The sequence below is a fragment of the Leptonychotes weddellii genome, chromosome 10 (genome assembly GCF_054177405.1).
Source record: "Leptonychotes weddellii isolate Sample4059 chromosome 10, ASM5417740v2, whole genome shotgun sequence".
Taxonomy (NCBI): domain Eukaryota; kingdom Metazoa; phylum Chordata; class Mammalia; order Carnivora; family Phocidae; genus Leptonychotes; species Leptonychotes weddellii.
This window is the reverse complement of record NC_138378.1, coordinates 38484033-38491214: the sequence shown is the minus strand read 5'-3', so window position 1 is coordinate 38491214 and position 7182 is coordinate 38484033. Positions and strand designations below refer to the sequence as shown.

Sequence of the window (7182 nt, the reverse complement as noted above, 5' to 3'; positions counted from 1 at the left end):
TATCAAGCCAGCATCTGTGTTCATGCAACTTATACCCATGGCTCCTCTTTTGTTCCTGACCCAAGTGTCTTGTCCATATCTTTCAAATATTCAGTTTTGTTTCTCCCCTTAGTCCTTCATGGTTTTCAGATCCTTCAGCCAACTGCCCACATGACTCTGCTCATGCCCCAATTTGTCTATGTCCCTTTAAAAATGGGATCCAGGAACTGGACTGTGGGCTATGAGGGTCTTTATCATTTTACCACTATGCAGATATCAAGCACATTAGCTCTTCTTTCTATGCCATCCTTGTGACCAATTAGCACAAGGGCAGGCTGCAGCTGTTCAGTAAGCATTAATTGGTGGCGATAAAATGTTGTGGCAGAGCAATGTCTGACAAATGTGTTCAGCAAGTCCATGAACCTACAGCCAAGTTTACAAAACTGTAGTATGGAGTAACTTTACAGTGAATTTCAATTCATCCTATAAAAGCCTACACAGATCATTCAAACAGGAGAGCCTCTTGGACCTCGCTGCCCATACAGCTGGGGAAGCTGACTGGGGATTCGCATCTGGAATGTAATGATTTCAAATCCAGAGGTTCATGCTATCATGGATTATCCCAAACCATCTGTATTGGTTCAGAGAAAGGCCGTCTGGCAAACCCCTTTCCAATTCCATGTTCCAAGTACTTGAATGTACATTGGAGGTATAATTTGAGCTTTTTTTCTTTTCCTCATATTTTATATGTTTTTATTTGAAGTAGACAACTGGGTCAGATGAGACAGACTCAGAAGTTATTATAAAGGTCACAGATAGAGTTTCAGCATTACAAAAATGCCAAATAAAGATGTCTCCTTTATAGTTAGGCAAGAAGTATTTCAAGAGAGGATAATTCTGTTTGTATAAGCATTAAAATATTATAGATGTTATAGAAGTATATATTATATATGGTAACACATATGTAACTACTAACATCATATAATGTCTAAAAATGACCACTATGGTTGTGCCACTAATAGATTAAAATTAACTGAGAAACTCTTTGGCAGAATGTGGTTCCTTCTTCACATAACTGTGAAGATATTGGCTGGATATTTGGACAACCATTCAGCTCCTGGAAAAGGGGCGTCTATATGGTCCAACATGCTGAGACCTTTTTTGAACCTCCCAAAGGTAAATAAATCAGGGATGGCAGCCACACTCGGTCTCGATCATTGGGCCATTCCAAAATTGGATTACCTTCCCATGTACACTCCCCTTTCCTGCCATCTCATGTCCAAGTAAAATGTCATCAACTATAAATTACCAGTGATAGGCTCTCACCACTGAATCAGAGATCTGTGTAGGCCACTGAGGGAAGGCCTCTTGCAAGAGGGTTATTTGAAAAGAAGTATAGATTATACACAGAGTGGGGTCAGACACATTGTATTTCTACAGACAAAATCATTAAGCAGAAACACAGCAGGATTTGTTTAATAATAAAGTGGTTTGTTGGGGTTTAGGATTTTATTACTTCTTTTTAGAAAAATGAGAAAATTTACAAGATGCAAAGGTCTTACACAATACATTATCACCAATGTTTGTTCTCTTTACACCTTAACCCGGGCCCTGGCTTAGCCAGTGTTGGGAAGAACACGGACAGCGTGAATGCAGTTGAGACCCATCATGGACACATGTGAAGGGAGGACTCGGTGACAAATGATGTTGGGCCAACCTGTTTCAAAAGCAAGCCAAGAAATCACAGGAACCAGCAGTCTTTGCATGGGGGAAGCATGGGTGTATGCCCTGCTGCCATGTGCATGGGGTGCAGGCCCCTGCACTGCCAGCACCCACTTTTGCTATTAGACCACAGCAACAACAGAAAACGGTATCGTTCCTTTGGTGGTGTTGTTTTGTTCTGCTTTGTTTCTGCAGGGCTACTCGGGGTCCCAGTTTCTTATTTCTGTCTTCCTTTTCATGATTCAGTTCCAAATTCTTAAAGCAGTGTAGGTATTCAGCATCTTTCATGAATTTTTCAGGATCCAGTTCTGCCCAATGATAATGCACTACAAAGAACAAAGATAAGACACATTACACGAGAAGGTCCCAAAATATGCCTTCAAATCTTATTTTAAAAATATAACCAAGCCTAAAGAAACAGCTAAAGATACCATTTCAGTTCAGACAGTGACAACAGCATGACAGTATTTCACTTTACTATGAACAATCTGCCATGTTGTCATGTATAAATCCAAACACCTTCTCACCCAAGTCTCCAATTTATTAGAACCTCATTCTTAGAGCTCAAAGAGACACTAGATATCTGGGAATTAACTCACTTCTTAATGGCCTTTGGATCAAAGAGAAATGAGAAAATATTTTAAAGTGAATGTAAATGAAAAGGCAACATATCACCATCTGTGATATGCACCTAAGGCAGTATGTAGAGGGAAATTCATAGCATTCAAAGCTTATATTAGGGAAAAAAAAGCTATCACATCAATAATCTGAGTTTCCACATTAAGAAACTAAAAGAATAAAAGCAGAATAAAACCCAAAGCAAGAAGAAGAAGAAAAAAAAAAAAGACTAGAGCAGAAACTAATGAAATTTCAAACAAAAGCAAAAAATAAATGGAAAGACCAATACACTTGATAAACCTCTTGCCGGACTTACCAAGAAAAAAGAAGACGTAAATTATGAATATCAGGAATCAAAGAGGCAACATCAGTATGTTTTATAGACATTAAAAGGATAAAAAAGGATATGTCACAAACAACTTTATTCCCACAAGTTAGACAACACAGAAGAAATGGACAAATTCCTTGAAAAAAGATATAAAAGTCTCATTTCCAAATCCTTTCAATCAAGAGGGAGGCAGAGGGGAACTTAAATAAAGCATAGGAACAGGGAATAAACTAAACACTTGCTTTTGAGGTATTTTTAATATTGCTCAAAGGATGGTAGGTTCTTCAGTATAAAATCTCCAAGTGTCTCAAGTTTCCCTCTGTAATTCTGAGGCTACAAGAAAAACCAGCTAGTCTTGCCAAGATTTGTGAGGCAGGCAACTGACATCCAAGGATTTAACTAAACCCCAAACTTAATACAGCAGTTTCTATTCCCTCAGATCTAAATTCTAATTGGGTGAACTTCAGTAAAAGCAAAAGATTCTGATAATAGTAGGCTGCAAAGTGATACCACATCTGTGAATATGCTTCTGGATGCACCCAGCACGGGTCGCATTTTTAGAAAAGGGTTGTATTATGAGCAGATGTCTCAACAGAATTAACAGCCTTCCATTCCTGCACCCAGCTTGATATGGAGGTCCATGGGCCCACACTAGAAAGGCTAATTATAACTACAGCTATGTTCTCCAGTCCTATATGGACCCACACAAGGGACTGAAATTTTCCCCAAGGCCTACCCTCATGCTCTAAAACCCACCAGTCACAGTCCTGTACTGCTTCTTAAGAGAGATCTCAAAGACCACAAAGCGATAGGGATTCTACAACATAATTCCTGGGGACCATATTACTTCCATTTTTAAGTCAGGAAAAGCAATGCATATGCTCCTATATTTTAATCATGACGTTAACCCAAATCTAGGCACCTGGGCTGTATTAATGCCTCTTTCCTCATCTGCAATATTAATAACTAAGATCCTGAAACTGGATCTCACATTGACCTTTGGGGAACTTCATTTTCTTGGTGCAGATTAAAACCTTTGTTTTTGAACTTAAAATGAGCTTTGGGATCCTGCTGTAATATATTATTCTTTTACATTTACTTCAAATAAATATTCTACATGTTTCAAAGCTTTGAGATAATAAATTGATGCTTCCAATGTTTGATGTGCAGATGGAAATGATAAGGTTTGCTAAAGAAGAATAAATGACCTAGAAAATGTTCACAATATTCCATTAGATGATAAAAGCAGTGACATTATATACACAGTCTGTCTTTAACTATGTAAAATTAGAGAAAGAGATATAGAATTATCTGATTAGAAAAAATGTTACAAAAGCATTATGTTAATGATTATCCTCGATTAAATGGCAGGTGACTTTTATTTTCTTTGAACATTTTGGCATTTTAAACAATTTCTGTGATGAATGAGCATTAATTCTGTAATACAAAATAGCTGTCAAAAGAAATTTTATGAGAAAGACAATTTAGAAATTCCAATTCCCTACCAGAGAATTACAGAACTAGAAGGGACCCTGAGAGTTTTCATCCCAGGAGTTCTCAGAGTTTACAGTAAACCACTCAGGCCTAGGGACTTCATAAAGCACTTAACCTGAAGGGTTTAAACTAAGAATTCCTTCAGAATTAACTGTTCTAATACTGGGATATGCAGTAGGCACACCTCATCATAATATCAACAGTAATAACATGAGTATATGCAAACAATGAATCATGGAACACTACATCAAAAACTAATGATGTGATGTATGGTGATTAACATAATAATAAAAAAAAAAAAGAAAAAGAAAAATAACATGAGTGATGAGCTCCCAAACTGCATGCAAGAGCCTTGTGGCCAACAGTAAACACTGTTCCACCTGAAAGCCACTGCCTCACCATAATACATGGATTGGTCAAATAGATGCTGCTTTTTATTTCCAACCTCACTTGTAACAAACGTTCCTTCTCATTTTCTTAAACATAACCGTGGAAAAACCTAGGGGCCAGGATGCTGGCTGTCAGGTGGGTGTGGCTGGAGATCATAACACTCACACGGCCTAAAGCAGGAAAGGCGAGAGGGAGCTATCTGTGAGGTCCACCTGCCAGGTCACAAGCACTGAGCAGAAGTCACGTGCAAGCGGACAAACACAGGATACTGCACAAAAGGGTGTCGAAATTTAGAAACCCTGGAGGAAGGGTAATGTGGCTTCCTGTGAGGGCTATTGAGAGGATGGCATCTACTTCCAAGTGTCTTTTTCTGATGTCCCTGCGAGTCAGGTGAGCCATCTGAGGATGGACATGACATGCAGCCTGGACGCACCTGACAGGCAGCAGTAAGTGCCCGAGATAACAAAGCACCACAATTTCATAGCCTTATGGAAAGAAGTTTCTGGAGTGGTTCCCTTTTATTGCCTGAAAATATCAGGGGCAGGAGGGAATAGTCCAGCACCAGAAGAAAGGAATAACTCAACAGCCTGTTTGAGTCTCTCAAAGATGCTGACTTCCAGCTGATCTGCTTCTGGCTTCAGGCCATTCGAGCAACCACAAGATGTAAGTGCTTGAGTTAAGATACACAGACCACAGACCTGCTCTCCAAACCACTGTCAAAAGAACCCAGCTTTTATGTATTTATTTCAGGCCACAGCTAGGAATCTAATCTGAATTCACTTACTTAAAAAGAAAGGCTGTTCTATGAGAAAACATGAGTGTCTGAGAAGTCCACGTTATCAGAGAAGGATTCTCCCTGACTTAGCATTTGTAGAGATTCCAGTGAACTGAACTGTCAAGTGAAGACTCTATGCCTTTACACAAGGGCAGATGGGCCTGACTTGGTGATGAGAACATGGAGACAGTGATTCAACTTCCTGATTAAGACAGAAAATTTTAGGCACCTGGGTGGCTCAGTCGGTTAAGCATCTGAGTCTTGATTTCAGCTCAGGTCTCGATCTCAGGATTGTGAGTTCAAGCCCCAGCGTGGAGCCTACTTAAAAAGAGAAGAGAATGAGAGAAGAGTAAAGAGGGAGGGAAGGAAGGAAGGAAGGAAGGAAGGAAAGTAGGGAGGGAGGAGAGAGACAGGAAAGCTTGGTGTGGTGTGCTAAAGGAAGAAACTCCAACAGCAATTAATTTTTATTTTTGGCTTAACTTCTACGCTATCTATTGCTCACGTATATTTGTACGTATTTAATCAAGCCAGTCTTACAGAACTGAACTTTTTTTGTCCAACTGAACTTTCTGCAATGACAGGCTTCTTCTGTGTCAGCACCATCCAATATGACAACTACTAGCCAAATGTTGCTACTGTGACTACGGAAATGAATTTTAAATTTTGTTTAATTTTAATTAATTTATGCTTAAATATCCACACACAGGTAGCACCTACTGTATTAAATGGCATACTTCTAGGTTATCTGTAAGCTTAGCTCAATGCTTCAGCAATAAGGAGAATCACTAACTATGGCCAGCTTCTTGCCAATTTATTTTCTAATAAATGAAACTGAGGTAGAAGCCTAGGTGCTTGGAAATCCAACCCTACTGCTGGCAAAGTAACATAATGTACCTACTCTGTATCAGCCTCCTGTATAATAACAAAACCCAGAACATTAAGGTTTGGGAACAGTAACCTCCTCCAGGTTAGAAGAGAGAATGGGGCAGAAAATAATTTTTGAAGAAATACTGCTTAAAATTTCCCAAATGTATCAAAAGACAAACATTTACAGGTTCAAGAAGTCCAGAAGACCCAAAGCAGTCATCAGAGTGAAACTCAAGATGTGATACAGATGTTGGAATTATCAGACAAGGGAAAATAAATGTGATTAATATGTTAAGGGCTCTACTGGGTAAAGCAGACAATATGTAAGAACAGATGGGTAATACAGCAGAGAGATGGAAACTCCAAGAAAGAATCAAAAGGAAATGCTAGAAATAAAAAACACCGTAACAGAAAGAAAGAATGCCTTTGATGGGCTCATCAGTAGACTGAACACAGCCAAAGAATCAGTGGGCTTGAAAACTGCTTATTACAAACTTCCAAACTGAAATGCAAAGAGAGAAAAGAATGGGGGGAAAAGGGATGTGGGGCAATTGCAAAAGGTGTAACATACACATAATTGGAATACCAGGAAGAGAGAGATAAGAGAGCAGAAGTATTTGAAGTAGTAACAATGGCCAAGAATGTTCCAAACTGCAAAAAAACAAAATCTTGAAAGAAGCTGAAGGGGAGGGGAGGACAGGCGGAAGGGGTAAGAATGGGGGACAGCTGTGAACCCACCTTACCCACAGCGGAACAAGTATGAAAACTGCAAAGGGCTTCTCAGAAGAAACTATGCAAGCAAGAAGAGAGTGCAATAAAATATTTAAACTACTGAAAGAAAAAAACCTCCAACCCAAAATTCTGTGCCACTCAAAAATGAACTATTGGGACTTCATCAAGATAAAAAGCTTTTGCAAAGCAAAGGAAACAGTCAACAAAACCAAAAGACAACCGACCGAATGGGAGAAGATATTTGCAAATGACATATCAGATAAAGGGCTAGTATCCA

At 39.1% G+C, this 7182-nt stretch overlaps 1 protein-coding gene across 1 annotated transcript in view; it reads right to left on the bottom strand.

Moving 5' to 3' along the window:
- Nucleotides 1-1428: 1428 nt before the first annotated feature.
- DTD1 (D-aminoacyl-tRNA deacylase 1) overlaps nt 1429-7182 on the bottom strand; it is a 138705-nt gene continuing 132951 nt past the window's right edge. The window contains exon 6 of the mRNA XM_081831987.1: nt 1429-2027. The gene's annotated coding sequence lies outside the window, so the exon portion shown is untranslated. The remainder of the gene's footprint in view (nt 2028-7182) is intronic.